The sequence below is a fragment of the Pagrus pagrus genome (genome assembly GCF_965226575.1).
Source record: "Pagrus pagrus genome assembly, chromosome: 8".
In the NCBI taxonomy this organism is placed as follows: Eukaryota; Metazoa; Chordata; class Actinopteri; order Spariformes; family Sparidae; genus Pagrus; species Pagrus pagrus.
Genome location: NC_140192.1, coordinates 22,560,456 through 22,577,975, shown reverse-complemented (window position 1 = coordinate 22,577,975; position 17,520 = coordinate 22,560,456). Strand labels below are relative to the sequence as shown.

Genomic DNA, 17,520 nt, shown 5'->3' with positions numbered 1-17,520 from the left:
GGCGAACCAGAGATGGGGTGAGGAGCAGAAGTGGGGAAGGGAGGTGGGTGAAAAGGGGGCAAGAGGGGAGAAGGGGGGTGAAAAAAAAAGAGGTGTGGGGGAGAGAGAGCAAGAGCGAGTGGGAACCTGACAGGAACAGAGGATGGGTTTGGAGGGGGAGGTGGAAAAAAAAGAGAGGGATGGAGGGAGCTGGTGAGAGGTGCTTCTCTGATCCTTCTTTTTTCCACACTTGCATTGTGTATTCTTTTTTCCCACCATGTTACTTTTTCCATATTCTTCTACCTTCTCAACCATCATCATCTCGTTCTTGTCTTTTCCTCTCGTCCTTTCATCCATACTTCCTACTCCCCGCAGCATCCTACCAGCCACCTACCCTATTCCTTCCATCTATCCTTTGTTCCTCTTCATTTTTACATTTGGGATGGTGAGGGATGCTTTGCCTGTCATACCACCTTTGCATCACCTTTTGAGAGAGAGGGGGGGAGAGAGAGAGAGACGCAGAGAAAGAAAAGGAGCGAGAAAGGAAAAGGGGATTGGGAGGAGGGAATGAGAGGAGCAGGGAAGAGAAAAGGGGCCAGAGCAAGACAAAAAGGAAAGATCATGCTGCTTCCTGGCTTAATGAACATGGGCAACGGATGATCACAATAGAATACATTATGCTCTTGTTAGTAGAGGCAATCAATTAGTAGAGAGCACACCACTGGCACACCATCTTTCCCGCTTGGGCACTGGCTCATTCACAGCCCAAACGAGTGGCCCAAGGAACCCCCTCGCCTCGCCGTTTTTTCCCACCCTCACTGCCCAGCGGCCACAAAAGCTTTGATTTAATTCCTCCATGTGAAAAGGGACACTGTTGAATTTGCATTTCCGCCGCATTCACTCCACCTTATTTGAAATATTAGTCAGGTTCCGCTACAGTCAAAGGTCCTGGCTCAATGTAAAATGTTCGTGTGTGTGTGTTTGAATATGTGTATACACGTAATAGCATATATATTAACCACAATTAATCCACAAAACCTGGTTCCATTTATACAAATGTTAAAACCATTCAGTGGTTTCACGATAACAAATGTTCAAATTCTGCATCTAACTGAGGTCTCACGCTTGGCAGCCATCTTGGCCAGCCTCCGTACAAAGGCCCTTCAGAACAGTTACAAGTGGCAGTGGTTGAAATGTTCCCCTATGAAAAGGGACAACCCTTCAAGACCCTCATACGCCATTAGCTGATGTCGATGGTGTTTACATTATGACCGGACATTTCCAACATGGCGTCTTTCGCTGTTGTGATTACTGTTGTGGCAATCCTAGTATTATCACAATGCCATCTGATGAAGATAGAAAAGCATGGACGCCCGCAAATTCGTTAACAACTTCATGCTATCAATTAAGTCATCTAATTGAAAAGAGCACTGCTTTGGTACTGGCCGCTAACGTTAGCGGTTCTTTATGGGCTAACATTAGCAAACCATGCTCTTACCCTGCTAGTCTGAACTGATATTATAGGAGATATTGGACTATAGTTACATTTTGGGCTTCATATGCCATCAAAGCGGGGATGCAACATTGAAATATATCAAAATGTTGACTGTAGAAAATGTCGACTGCAGTAGGGGCAAGGGGTGTATTGGGATTGGGCCAAAGTCAGCTTATATACATGTATTATGAACGTGATATGGCACCTATTGTAGAAATGTTGATACAATAGACTACGTATGACACACACAAATTTCAACGTATCCATGATTTGTAGACATGTAAAATACCACATTTTATTCCGACGAGTGAGCTGGTACCCACTAAAGCTCAGCTCCACAGGATGGGAATCAGACATGACAATGTCTCTGTGACTGACAATGACAATTGCATACGAAATTGTCACTCAGGTCCCATCAGCAATTCATACAGTGGTTGGGTGAAATTCCTTCATCCTTTTACCCCCATGTTTTCTTCTTCTTTTTTGTGTCAGCTAGCGGAATAGCTCCAGATAATGGCAGCAATCTATATTGTGAAAGAGGCAAGGAGTAGTTCTGCCTTAACACAGGCACAAATCACTGCTGTCTGGCTGAGGATCTGTAAAAGTGTCGGCGATGAGTAGAACACACTGCTTTCACTGAGGAACTTCGCTGTGATTCCAGGCAGAGGTTAGAGATGGAGGAAACAAAAGGAAATGAAGGAAAGAGGGAGAGAGGAAAATTGTATTAAGACTCAGGATGCAGGACTTGCTTGTGTGTGCTGAGAGGAGGATGGCCTCAGGTTTAGGTTCAAGGAGTCTGTTGTTGCTGGATTTGCCAGGGCGTTTACACTCTATGGCCATCTGGAGATGCGTGTGCATGCGTGTCTGTGTGTGTATGTGTGTATCTATTTGTGTGTATTTCAGACACATTTCCTGTCATGCTATGGGTAGCTTTGAACCCAATTAGTTAGAGTCACATTTATTCTACAATACACATGGTGACACTCTTGAGTCAACAGGTGCAATATGTAAGAATTTTGGTTGCAAACATTCAAAACGTAATTAAAACTATCAACAGAATGTGAAGGAAGGTTTTTGTGCTATAACATCTGTGTGTTGTGTTGCAAGGCATGTTTAGCATGCTAACCAGCTAGCACATTCCCGGTTTGAACTCCTGTGCTAGCAGTGGAAACACCAACACTTTGCTGATGCTCCGAGCTCCCAGTCCGGACTACTAGCTGTGCAGGGAACTGACTTAACTAGCAAACGGTAGCTACTGTTGGCAGCATTTAGTGATTTGCTGCCCCCTTTTTGTTTTAAGTTACTGCACTTTTAAACAAGCTGAAAAGAAAAGCAGCATGACTGAAAAAAGTTTGTGCTTCTCGATAAAACATGCACCATTTAGTCATTTTTTAGTGCTAACATTGATCTAAAGGAAACACCTATTAAGGCTAAAATTTAAATAAATCTTTTCATGTATTATAATGTCTGATTTGGACCCTTTGCGATGTTAACACATAATGCTACCTTTCTTGTGTGTTTGGCTGTGTATGACCTTATGCTTGTGTGTCTTCCTTTTGTGTATTTCCAGTTTGCATGTTCAATCCCACAATACTCGTGCAGTTTGTACCAATACAAAATAACACACGTCGATTAGATTGAACATAAAAATACAAGGCTCCTGCTCACAGTCCACATACTCTGTCTATAAGAGTTTCTTCACTAACACATGGATGAAAAGGAAATGCATCACAATGTACATATATTCTTTTGTTACCTGAGGAGCTGTAAAGTGGATTTTATCTCTTTGTACACTGAGTGCATGTGTAGAAGTGTTTTGTTGGTCTTCAAAGTGCCTCAGAATAGTGCAGGGTTGACCTTTAAAGGAGAGAGAAAAAAAAAGCATTGCATTTTCCTCAGAATCTCAGTGTATACTATATGCAGACTTGTTTGTTTGTGTCTGTTGGAATATTAAAGTGCAAGTGCAAAATGCTTATAATGTATTCAGTGTTTTTAGGCTGCAGAGGGCATTGTGTTCTCGCTCCACTTCGAAAGTTGAAATGTTGAACAGCTAATGGAAGGGGAGCAGGAACAGTAACACGGGGCCTGAGAGGGAGGGGTCCACGCACTATCTGTTTTTAAGTAATGCATCCGACCGAGGTTTTGGTAAAATATGAGACGAAGTGTTGAGAAATGTAAAAAAAAAAAAAAAAGAGAAGAACAAGAATCCCCATAGCTGTTTCATGGAAAGAGGTTAAGACACTTGGCAAAACTTGGCATTGAAAAGAAAACCTGACCTGACACATTGGCATTGGAACATTTGTATTGGAAGAAGTTGTATTGGCACTCAGAGAAGTCCTTGCCCCTTTCTGGAAAAAAAATTGAGACCACACAAAACATTCAAGATAAAAAAGACACAGTTTGTGTTCTGTTTGTGTTGCATCTTTAAATCCTGAAACATTTTAGGCTTCGGGTAAAACTGAAAACCAGATATAATGTCAGCAGTACATGTTTCTGCAATCCACAGATATGTCCATGGTTGACATTTGCACCAACGTTGCATGTCACTTTCACATTATGCTCATTAGCCACCTTTCACATCAGAATTTAGAGGGGATGGTGGGGCTGTCATTACAAGCCAGCAATGCTGCCGAATGACCACTAGATTTTTAAGGACACCTGGGAACATTTCTAAACATTTTTGTGGTGACCAAAACCAGCTTTTTTCACGATAAGTCAGACTATCTCCATTCATGATCCTGGCGACCAAAAAAAGGTATTTTAAGCCAAGCCATGATTTTTTTCCTAACATTTATTCTGGCGATTGGGTTGAGTTTTCCCTCGACCTTATGTATCTCCTTTGCTTTGCGGTAATGTCTGTTCCTCTCTTCTTTATACGTTCTCTTGATGATCTCCTCTGCTCTCTCACTGCTGGATCTACATGTACAGGTAGTCATGCTGCTGACATTTGTGTCCAAGCTGGGCCCAGTGACATGGCCTTTACCACCCCTCGCTGGGTGTCCCTTAGCCGGCTCTACCCCCTACTGTCGTTCTTAACCCACCAAGTCCTCTTCATCAGCGTGCACATGAATGTGTGTATGTTTGTGTGTGTATTTGTGTGCGTTGGAACCATTCTGTGTGTACAGTGTCTGTGTTTAAACCATGTCCAGACCAGCCATGTTCATGCTTGCCTGTAGCCTGTGTGCGCAGTAGGGGACACAGTATGGAGCAAGCCTCTCTCTCTGCTGAATGCAGGGTGAGCAAATACAGTCACTGTGGGCTGTGAGGTAGTGGGGCACACATGGGAAAGAGGTTAGCTCATGCTGGTGTGATAACGGATAAATCGGTCTTAAATTGGATTTGTTGTTACAAAATGCTTCAAACTTTCATTTTTGTAGAAAGAAACACTAACTTCTTCATGAATGCAATGGACATCTTACCTACACTGTTCACTATAGATTTTTTTGGAAATGTTTTGACCGTCTGCGCTACAGAATTTTGGAGGGCTACTACGTGCGCAGACAAAGTGCAAAGCCTCATTGTTCTTCTCCTCAAACACACATACACAAAGATACAGACACGCTCACCGTCCCTGCAGCCATGGCAATGGAGAATGCTGAGGTTCAAGGTCATTTCAAGTATTCAGCAGCCTGGGGCTCTCCATTGTCAGTGCAACACATCCTTTTTGCTCACACATGCACTCAGATGCGTGCGCAAACGCACGCACGCACAACACATTGTGGTAGGCGTACATTGTAACAATTGCATCCGTGAGAGCAAAGGGTCTGTCAGGTGAGAACATGACACTTCGCAGGTCCATTCATATACACAAACAGTCACAGGTGTGAATCTTCAATAGAGACACAATTATCCATTTTTGTTCCTAACTGTCCGGACATGAAAGAATGAAAGGTATGGCTGTTGGACAATTGCCATTTTCTGTCATCATTGCTGTGATTGTTTACTCTTCATGCTCTAAGGTCTACAGATTGGGCACTATTGTCTAAAATTTTGGTAAACAGTCACCACTGTTTGGTACGGACTGATTACTTATATTTGGCTTCTATTCAGTAAATGATTGAGACTTTGCAGAAATAGAAGAGATGGAGTTTTTAGAGAAAGAGCGAAGGTGAGAGAGAGAGAGAGAGAGAGAGAGAGAGAGAGAGAGAGCAGCAGTGGGTGTGATTAGCTCCTTTGTTGGAGGTCTGTTGAGCTTCATTGGCTCCAGAGAATAGGTTCCTAATGAACCCAGCCAAGCTTGGACCAAACTTTGTGCTGAAGACAAACTAAGTTATGGTGGTCTGGCGGAGCGCTGAGGGCGAGCCGACTGATATACAACGCCTGGACATATGGTCCCCCCATCAGGGCCTCTCCCAGCCACTTTCTCATGTCCTGGCTTCTGTGTGTGTCTGTGTGTGTGTGTGCGCGCTTTGGTGTGTGGCTGTGTCAGAGGAGATACACAGAAGAAGAATATTTATAGTAAGATATTTCTATATTTGTTTGATAGCTCATTGCAATACAGAAACAGAGAGCTGGAAGAGAAACACAGAGAGTACGGGGGGGCAGAAGGAGGGGGGAGAAAGAGAGGCTGGTTGATGCTTACTGAAAGCGACAGAGGAGAGAGGGCTGCAGGCTTTGTCTTTCCAGCTGACCCCAATACAGAATCCTTTCTGACACGTCCTACAAGACATGGAGTAACTGAGTAAATCAGGCCAACCTGGTTGTGGTGTAGCAGTGACTGCACCATAACAGATGCGATATGGATGAGAAGCACATGGTATCAAGATGAACTCATAACACAGAGAAGAATAAAAAAGAAAGAAGGCCTATATTGCATGTTGCAAAAGAGAAGGGTTAGCTCCACAGCTCTTTTTGTGTGTTTTCGTAAGTCCATGCATGTGTGGCCATATGTAAAGAGGAGGCGCAGGTGAGCCTGAGTGCGCTTTGAGGCTAATTGTTTGGGTCAGGGTGGGAGCGTGGGGACGGATGGCTTCCGTGTCCACCAACAAGGCTCTCGGTAACTGAGCCGGCGAGGGGGAGAATGGGCCCACTACAGGGCCACACAGCAGGCTCAAACAACACTTATTCTACTGGCCAAACTGTCAGCCAGAACAACTTCATTGTGCCTAAAATTGGAGTTGAAAGCAAGGCAGAGACTTGGGAGGGGTAGGGGCAGTGGAAAGTAGGGAGAAAGAAGGGGAGGATGCAGGGAGAGAAGGGGGGTCTGTGGGAACCCGGGGGACTGGAAAAGGGGGAGTCCAAGAGAAAGTGCAGTCTTGGGGATGAATAGGGTCAGACGGTGTGAGTTCATTTCAGTGAGGAGAATTCCCATAGATCCTACACCAGGGGCAGGCAGCCAGGAGCAAGGCAGTGGCTTGAATGGAAATTTATTTAAATTCTGGAAAGAGGGGATGAACTGCAGCAATTTTGTATTCTAGTGTCTGTACCACATTTTGTTCACACTATTCATCCATGATAAGAACAGTTCTCAGACAATGGTGACATAACCAGCTGATGGCACTACATGCAGCATTTTAGTAATGTGCAACTCACTCAACTGCTGCTCTTAAATTTTGAATACATTTTTTGTCGACCTGAGTACAATTGAAATCACGTAACACTGGTTCTCCTTGTGTTGCAGCCTCTCCATCATTATCTCATGCCAATACTATATATGCATATTTCTCAAGCTTATGTAATAAATAACTGTGCCACACACACACAGGCTACCCACAAGTATTAGACACTTCCCTGCAGGATTTCCCTGCCTTGGACCCCAGGAGGGAACCCAGCCCCTGGCTTTGAACTGTGATTTGTATATAGTACAACAGAAAGTCTCTTTAGACTGACACTAAACCAGTCTAAATCAGTCCAACACTGATTTACGTCACCCTCTTTGTCTCTTCTCTCTTCTCCTGCTGGCTATTTCAAATTCATCTTCCTGCCCTTGGTAACTACTGCAAAAGGGTGAAAAAGTTTACTTAGTCACACTGAGTTTAGGGAGATGAGGAAAGTCTGCGATTGTGTGTGTGGGCGAAGGTGTGTGTGTTCAGTCCTGCACGTCAGTGTGGTTTGCCCGTGTATGTGTGTTTGCGTGCTTGCGCGTGTGCGAAATGTACACACACACACCCCTGTTTGATCCAGAGCTAGCCCTGCAGCTCCCAGAGACTCAACAAAAGGCCTCCTCTATCCATTGTATGAGCTGTGTGTTTCCCAGGAGAGCTCGGGCTCAGTGAGAGAAGGGCCCCAGATCACTTTCTCCTGACATGGATGTTTATTCGCTCTATGGTCCAGCAGAACACCCTCCAAAAGGACTGGCCTTAGCGTTTTGACATGCATGACACATAGTTTGGGAAAAGAGAAGAAGGGATAGACGGAAAGAAAAATAGAAGTGAAAAAGAGTGTCTTGACAGATGAACAGACATGCAAGACGGACAGACGGAGGAAGGACCTGTCTGCGAAGGTGTTCTCAGTGCACTCATATGAAAAAGAATATTCATTGTATTCTCCACCATTTTATTTGCTCCTTGTCTTTACACTAGTCAGCTTTCTTGTCAACCTTGTTCATGAATGTAGATCCACCCTGTGGGTGGGTAGAGATTTCCCCCTGATCTTGACAAGCTCTCCCATCCCTGACTGCATACTAATTCCTCCAGAACTACTGAACCAACGCAAAACAAATACAAATTGCCACGGCTGCTCTTCATTGCTTGAGAAGCATGGTCTTGGGAGGTTAGGAGATAGAAGCTGTCTATTGTGGGTCCGTGATTAATCAGATTGTCCGCTGTGGACAGAGAAGCTTACAGGGACAGCTGTTGTAGTCGGATATATGATATCTTTAGGAATCCGTCAATATGTCTGAGTTTAAAATCCTGAGCTAATGAAGGATCGACTCATTCATTCAGCAGTCAATTAAAAGTCCATCAAACGTTCAATGCGATCAGTCGGACAACAGCTGATTATGACAATGGCGGGTTTTCAGGTTTCGAGGATGGCTCTGTGTTTATAGACAATGATCTGTCCCCGGCTGCGCTCTCTTCACCAGCTGTCTTTATCTAAGAGTTTGAGTGCTATCTATCAGCGTACTTCACTTTCTTCGGCAGTATCTAAAAGTTTCCTTGAGATTGAGAGTGCCTGCGGGGTCGACCATAGATCTCAGTAGAGCTGCAGAAGCCGACAGTTGAAAACAAACATGGTAGGCTGATACCATCTAATCTGTTGAACACCATTATCGTCTAAGATATCGCTATACTCCCCTTCCATACCCACACGCACCCACCCTCCAAACTAGACTTTCTCTCTCTCTACACCCTTTGAGGTAAAAGCTTGTGTGTTGAGGCTGAGAGTGAATGTAAGCCATTGTTATGGTGTAACCGGACTCCACAGCAGGTTGTTTGATCCTGTTTTGGGCCTGAAAAGGGTTTTTTTTTTTTTTAAACTTGAACCATCACATCAGCTGAGAGGGTCAGACAACAGACTCTATTTGTAGAGTCCTCCGTCTGTCTGCTTCGTTTTTTTTCTTTCTCCTTTTTCATCCTCACTTTGTCTCTCTTTGTCAGTCTAAATCTCTCATCCAGATTTAGGTTTGAGTCCGAAGCTTTAATTACCATAAAGAGGAGCATGCAGTCGTTCACATACAGTACTTAGACACAAACGTATGCTTTTAGGCACACTCTGTCGCTCTCAATTTCTCCCTCGTTCTCTCTCCCTTTTTCTTTAAACAGGATCTTCTTGTACCTCTCTATCCGTTCAGACACTGGGATTGTATTTCTCACTTGCACCGCCTGGTATTTCAATCGCAAAAGAGGATGCTCCTGGAACGTGTTTAAATGACAAAAGCTTTCGTAAATTGTTTAGTTAACCCACAATACTTCCCGTGATACATCCAAGCTCTCGTTTTGTTCCTGTTTACCCAACATCTTTTCATTATTTTACATTACAACATAAAACCATGCACCGTATTGTCGAATGTTTTGGGCACTGACTTGCACTTCGACGCCTTTGTTACTGTTTTGGCATTGTGTTCTCAATTTATGATCTGTTTGGCGTTCGGTGCGGACAATGTGCATGCAAATACCCTCGTCCCATTATGCCGGCTGTCTTTGTATGTCAGCTTTCTTCCCTAAGAGGTATAGATGAAGAGTTGGAGGGGGGATGGAATGGCGCTGTATATTTTTTTGAGGGAGATTTGTGCACATACGCACACACACACACACACACACACACACACATGCACCCATCTGTGGCCCCAACCCATTTCAGACGTGAGAAACTGTACCTTCATTTGCATAAGAATAATTGACACTTCAAATTAGCCTTCCAATCAAAGAGGATTCTTTTTTTTTTCCAGCATATGTGCAGGCACTGAGCACTGCCATACTGGAGAATATGAAAGGGAGGGCAAAAGAGAGCACGGATGGGAGGGGACGCGTCATAAAAGATTAACCCTTTCATTTCCCCATCTCAGAGTAGAGAATTTGATGTGCCTTTTTATTGGAAAATATAACCTGATATACAGTAAAACAGACTTTTGTAGGGGGATTAGAAATTATTTCTACTCTAAATCAAGGGATCCTATGACTGCCTGGTAGGGCAAAATGTTTTTTCTGATTGATGGGTATTTACCTTTGAAAGGTTTAGGTGCACTGACTGGGTTACGTGCACTTTTTACACATCTATATTCACCTCAGTGGCAATGAGCGCAGGCCAAGAAAGCGAGTGCTATTAAGTAGAGTGTGTAAGTGTGTGTGTGTGTGTGTGTCAGTGTGGATGTGTGTGGATTGAGGATTTGCTCACATTAAACCATTAAAGCAAGTGCAATGTTGAATTATTGATAATGGCTAATGAAAAGGATCAGTTCAGGATAAACTACAGGCTTAACCATAGCCCTGAGGGCTAACACACACATACACACACACCCAAACACGCATACACACACAAGCCATTCATTTCCCCTGTTAAACATCTATTTTAGGTTTTCTGACTCAAGCTTTAACTTTAACTTGGTACTGGTTCTGTCTAGATAGCAGTCTTCATTGCTCTGTTGCAACCCATTCAAGTTAAGGGCAACAAAGGCCCCAACACTGGGACAAGATAGCTGCTGTGTGCTTCCAGGCCTCCCCAGTTGACAAGCAGAGAGTCTTTTTGAGGTTGAGCCGGTTTTCGGGGAGAATAAGGGACAGGGATTCAGTTTTGGGGGGAAGGGGATAGAGAATGGGGGTTGAGGGTTTGAGGGAGGAGGTGGGGGGGACTCGGCGCCAGCCCCTCTGAAGCGCTCAGCATCCCCCCGCTTATAGGATGGCGGATGTGTCTGGGGGTATCCATGACAACACTGCTGCATGCCAGGGACAGACCACGGCAACATGGCCAAGTAGAGTTGGTGTCTGTGTGTGTGTGCACAGATCCATTAAGGCCCACATATCTCGGTGACATTAATATTCACTCAATCAGACGGGGAAGCTGCTGCAGCCTCAATCAGTTTGCTGTCAGACAGTCTGTATGGCAGACTCCTTTATTTCAGCCTTTGACTCAGAGGCTCAACATGCCCACTATATATCCTCTCTTTTAAGTGAATATAAGCCTGTTTGTGTAGTTGACACAACTGTCAAGGAAAAACGCCTCCTCGCTAATGGTTTGGCATAGCACAGTTTTTTCATGTACTATATATTCTATACTTTCACAGACACACACACACACCCACACACACACACAGACAGGGGTGCACCCTCACATTCACTCAGGTCATGAAGCACAGGTCAGGACTCTCTTACTATCCAACAAACATGCACACACTCTCACACACAGACTCCCAGAATCACACCAGTAGCTCTTGCACAGATCAAGCTGTGTTATAATAATCCCATCTGGGACGACCTGGATTCTTACTCAGAAAGTACCCACATAATGATGCTCTGATGAGTTCCTGTGTGCGCAAGTTCACACACACGTCTGTGGGTGTGTGTCTGTAAAAGAGAGAGAGAGAAAGAGAGAGAGAGGGAGAGAGAGAGAATGTGCTTCATGTGTCATGGGTTATATACTGTTTTATATTTTAAACCCATATTCCAGCCCACACACACACACACACACACACACTCTCACACACACATGCACATAGACTCAAACTCAGATCCTGTGGGAGTGTATTTTTAACCCTGACTGCCTGTGCATTTGCTGAGGGGTTAAAGGCCCGAATGGTGAATCAAGTAAATAATTCACAATAGCTGAAACTCTTTCGATGTAACCTCTGAATGAATGGGGGAGGGAGACCAAAGAGACTTAGTTATGTAGTGGCACACAACAGACCTGTCCAATCCCACTTAGTGTTTTGACTTTACTGTACAAAGTATAGTGAAACATGTAGGTCAAAAAGCATTTCCCAATATGTCATAGAGGAATCTCATCATCGAAAAAGAAATGCAGCATCTGTAAAATGTCTACAGCGATATAAATGCCTTGCATGTTTACTACTGCATGTTTACATTTAAAGCACTAAACATTATGCCTATCCTTTGTTTGCAGGTTGGATGGAGAGCTCATGGATCTTGACCCAGAAACAAATGGCGTAATGACGGGAGTCTCCAGGCTAAAGACGTCAAGGATATTCAACTGATCTGAGAGGTGACTATGCTCTCTTCCTTCAAGCATTACTGTTTCTGCCCTCTTATTATATGGGTTATATTTTTTACAAAAATTCCATGCTATGGATCAGCGGTCCCTGCATCCCATTTCTCAGAGAGTTCTACATGAAGGTGTCCGCGAGACATTTCTTTTGAGTGACATTGCTTCTGTCAAACGGCTGATTGAAGGAGACACAGAGAGAAATGCTGTGCTAATGAAATCGTCTGACCCACATCCTTTAGTGCTATCCTTTCCTCCTAAGACACTGAAAGGGCATTTATACAGGTAAACCATGACTGGTCCCTAAAGCGAAAGAGGTTTTTTTGCAGAAGGAAGAGGAACATTCATTATTTACTATACTGGGGTTGCTAGACACTTAGGAGATAATGCAGTGCTTCAAGCATACAAAACATAGAGCCTCCTCGGTGCTGGGGAGGCCATTGTTGTGTGTTTTGAACATGTCTGTTTCCATCCATACTGACAGATGAAAAAGAATATGTCTCCCTAAGGTTCAGAAGCACGGACAGAGATAGACAGAGAAAGAAGGAGAGGGAGAGAATGGGGTGGTGCTGAGGTGTGTGTGTGTGTGTGTGTGTGTGTGTGTGTGTGTGTGTGTGTGTGTGTGTGTGTGTGTATGTGTGTGTGTGTCAGCTGTGTCTTTGTGCATGTTTGGTATTCATGTCTGTGCATTTGTGTACATGTGTGTCTATTTATTCCCCCCAGTCTGTTTGTTGGTATCTGTGTGTACAGCAGTAGGTGTCTAAACCTACTTCAGTCCTGGACTGTATAATGTAAATGAAGTAGTCTGACACATAGTGCATGCACATGTCTGTACCTGTATGTATGCGTGCATGTGTATGCATCATGTTTCTTGTGTATAAGTAGTCTGTTCTAGCTCTGATAGGCTTCAGTCGAGTCATATATTCTCTGCAGATCAGCATCAGCATCAGTTGCCTCCTCATGGAGAGTGGAGACATCTGACTGCGGTCTACTGGGAGTAGTTAGCAGAAGGAGAGCAAGGCATACAACTCCTCCACCCTGTTATCAGACTTGGGGTAACACCAGGCACTACTTTCTGCCTTTGTCAGTTTCCCCGGGGAGACTTTGACATGAAATCCTTTTTTGTGGATGAGGGGAGACCACTCCCAAATATTTCTGTATTTTTCTGCATAACTGCGCATTGTGTAGGAGAGCATGACAACTATCCATGTTTGTGGATGTGGTCTGGGAAAATCTGGGTCAACTGGCATTGAAGCATCCTCAAAATTAGAACGATAAAAGAATTAAAGAAGTTTTTTTGATTATTATTACAGTTCAATTCTGGATGTTATTTAATGAGTTAGGGTTAGGGTTATTTTTTTTCTTTTTTTTTTTACAACTGTTTCATTTTTCACGTTTGCTATTGATACCAGTTGCTAACAGTATAATATTCACCAAACCTAAGGAATACATGTTTCTGCAAACCATGGATGTGTTGAAGCTTTACATTGCTTTAGGATGCAACTTTACGTTTCCTTAGGATTTTCTGTGCGTATTACCTGTGAGGTTTAGGCACAAAAACCACTTGGTTAGGTTAGGGACAGATAATGCTTTGGCTTAAAATACCTGTTTTGGTTGCTACAAACATGGCTGGAGATGTCTCGAGGTCTCGTCAAAAACACCTGCGCCACAAACACAGCTGGAAATTGTCCTGAGGTCCCCTTGAAAATATTCAGCGGGTTCACACTTACAAATGTTGAAAAACTGCGGTGACTGACTTGGCAGCTTTCGTGCCTGTAACTCTACCACCATCCCCTTTCCATGTAGATATGACAGCTCATAAGCATGTAATGGGAAGGTCAAATGACATGTTTTGTAGAAATGTCACTATCTTACTATGCAACGTACTAATGTGAGTGTATCGATGGCTTGCAGAAAGACTGCCAACATTTTCAGCAGTGTCAGTGCAAAAACACCAAGATGCTAACATTGGTAGACACAGAATGTGTGGAGCAATGGATAAATGGATGATCAGAGATATAACTACCAACACGAGCACCACTCACCACCAATTTGGTTCAATTAAACTGAGTAAATCTGGCAATTACAGTAAATGAATGCCAATTCTTTGCCTTCACTTCAAATTCCTGTAAGTGGTTTGAGTCACTAAGAAAAAACTTGAGTAACTAAACTGTAAACAAACATGCTGCAATGTCTTGTGGGTCTGCTGTAAAGTTCTGTTCACTAGAGCTGTCTCAAAATTTCTATCTCTTCAGTGAATGTGGACAATGAAAAGTTCTCACAACTGAAAGGATGAAGGCCAAAACTATAAATCTTGTTTATACCAACAACTTGTCGTGATCACTTTGAATCCTGCAAGCCACACATACATGACTTTGTGACATTTCAGGCCAGACCCCAATCATGATGTTGAGATGTATTGCTGTTGACAGCTGAAAGAAACTTTAAGTTAACTTTAGATGTCCCAGATTCTACGTCGGCAAACTGACATATATCACCACTCCCTTAAACACATGACCACAGCAGCGTACCAGTGACATGTGTACTGGATCTTTATAGTATGGTCACAGTTTGGTTAGGTTTAGGCACTAAAACTACTTTGTTAGGTTTATGAAAACATTGTGGTTTGGTTTAAATAAGTATGTTACTTATGTAACTTAAGTCATGCATAGGTTATATACATAACTTAACTGAGGTTATGTGAATTTTTGTTTCACGGGGGACACATAAGTCCTTTGCTTGTTTACCCAAATATCCACCCCAACCTCTTCCCTATGCGCCCCTCTTCATACTACTCCACCTGACTTCCTCTTTGGCTCCCGTAATAATTACTATGGCCATGCACAGTCCACCTATATGGTCGTTTTTTCGATGAGTACTGGCTGAATATATCATCACCTGACTAGGTGATTTCCAAATCCTTAGTCTAATGTAACCAATATAGCTGAGTTACTAGAACCATCAGCAACGCCCTGGACCCACAAGCATACACATACACGCACACTGCGGACATCATCCTTATATATAGGCGTGAAACTGCAGTGTCAGCAGAGAAGATGAGGAGGATGCAGAGAGAGGCACATGTAGCTTTGACTAAGATCAGCTGCCACAGATAGACAGGCAGGCCAGGCAGGCAGCGTGTGCCCTTGAGGTGCTCTGAGCAGGCAGAGTGGTATGCTTGAGTTGTCTGAATCCACCTCCCTTCATCTTTTGGAGTTGGGTTGAGTTTGGCTGTTGATGTCCCAGCGACCCTGTACCAACCCCAAACTGTTCTGTACTGTCAACCAAACATCAGAGAAATTTGTTGAAGGAGACAGTCCGGCCAAAAACGTACTTTTGTATATTCAGAATTCCTGATAAAAACTGAGGGGAGTTGCTGACCTATAACAACTTGCAAGGGACGCGTCCTTTTTGAAGAGGTTTCAAGTGCCTGACAAGATAATTTAGCAAATACATTTCGAGCAAACCTTTCGGAAACACTTCTGTTGAAGTCACGGGATCCTAAAATGACGTGTTGCACTGCCTTTGTTCTCTGATGCAGACAATGACACTGTACATTGAAGATTTAACTGAGTCAGTCAGGCTTCCTTACTGTCTAAAATGACCCCAGCTGTTCTGTACAGCCTATACATTCATATTGGCCCCCTGAATACCTCCCATGCTTGTCACCAAACTCTATAGTTTCAGGGAAATGTAATACCATAATGTCTTTCTGGAGGAAGGGAGTGTCGGGTATGGCCAGAGTAACGTAGGAAGGGCTGGAGGTGCAGGTAACCCAGGTTAGCCTGGGTGTAAAGGGGATCCGATAAGGCGTTCCCCAGACCCTACAGTCTCTTCTATGAGAGAATAATAAGCAGTTGTAACCCTGAGACACTCCCAGGCCTGTGTCCTCAGCTACAAAAACCTTCAGCGGACGTCTTATCAGGTTCTAAGGATATCACGTAAGACAATACATGTGAGAAGTGCAGAGGGAACAATGGGAGGAAAGTGCAGTGTGATATGAGGGGGACTAATGTCAGCGGCTATTGTTGAGGCCTTTGTAACCGTCAAGTACACCGGGAACTCACAGCTCACTGAACTCCTTTCATTCAGGGATCTTGCTTTGGGATGTGATGAAACTCTGCAACAAGTGCTGTCCCTCATGCTTTAGCAATGGCAAACTGTATCCACAGAGGTTGCGTTTTTTTAGGTAAACTGTAACTAACAGGTTTCTTTTCAAGTTTTTCATTGTGCTTTGATGTAATAATACGTAATAGATGTTAATGGATAAACTGAGATTTCCAAGATGTCTTTGAATTGTTTTCAATCATTTTCATATTTCTCTTTCTTAGGTAAATTAATCCTCCTGATCGACTCGAGAGGAGCCTGGATTTCATCAAGACAGGTGCTTCAAGGTGGCAGCCATCGGAGCTTCACATTACTCTCGACGGCACTTGGACCTGCACTGCACTCTTTATTTCTGTCATCTGGTTATATGAGTTTGTTACCTTTGTGACCGTGCAATAATATACCAATGCATTTATTTTTTTAATGGAGGAATATGGTGGTAGAAAATGGACTGAAAATATTCCCCACATTGAAACTTGTATTTATTTCATGTAATTGATTGAGTTTAACAAGTATATTTTTTGACAGCTAAATAAAGGCTTTTTTTCTCCTTTAAGTGATGTTTCAGTTGAGTTATTTTCCTCCTTGCTGTGTAGTGCTTTGGCACTCCAGGTAAAGAACAATGTGCTTGACATAATTGGGTCCTATTTGGTTATGAAAAGAGCATGCGTGCTGATAAAAGCTGGCAGTGTGATCAAAGCGTTGTGCGTCCTGATCAAAATCATACACCTGACACAGTTGTAGTTTATCCAGACAGACTTACGAAATGTGGGGGAAACAGATCTCAGACAGTACCCAGAAGCCTCCATTCCAGATCGTACGTGTTTTTGGTGTACTAGTCTGTCTGTCAAATCAAATGCACTTGTTCAGAATATGAAACAACAATTAAAAACTAGAACGATTCTGTGCTTCTTTCCGACACCTTTTGTTGCCTTTTCTATTCCTTGCTGCATGTCAGGTTTAAAGAAAAATCTCACTTTTGTCTCCTTGTCAAAGTTTCCCTAAAATTCTACAACAAAAAGGCTCAAAAGTAGGATCCATGAAATATTTGACAAATTGTTTCTTATGGGAAAGAGGCCTAATTTTTCTCCATATTCTATCTTTCATTACTCTCCATCCATTTTTATGTGCCTCTCCATGTTCCCTTCTCCTTCCTAATCATATTAATTCTCTGTCCCTCCCTACTTAACATTCATTCTCACTATTTTTCTCACGCTTGCCCCATCTTCATTTCCTTTACCAGCATCACTCTTCCCCTCTTTCCTACAACCGTCTTTCAGTCCCGTCTGTCCCCCCTTGTCTTCCCCCACCCTTACCCATTCTCTTTCTACCTTTCTCTCTCC

General features: G+C 43.3%; 1 long non-coding RNA gene across 1 annotated transcript in view; it reads left to right on the top strand.

The window, feature by feature from the left end:
• LOC311261771 overlaps positions 1–16,733 on the top strand; it is a 38,839-nt gene extending 22,106 nt beyond the window's left edge. Inside the window, exons 3-4 of the long non-coding RNA XR_014623182.1 lie at positions 11,972–12,070; positions 16,402–16,733. This is a non-coding gene — a long non-coding RNA (uncharacterized lncRNA). The remainder of the gene's footprint in view (positions 1–11,971; positions 12,071–16,401) is intronic.
• The last annotated feature ends 787 nt before the right edge of the window (positions 16,734–17,520 follow it).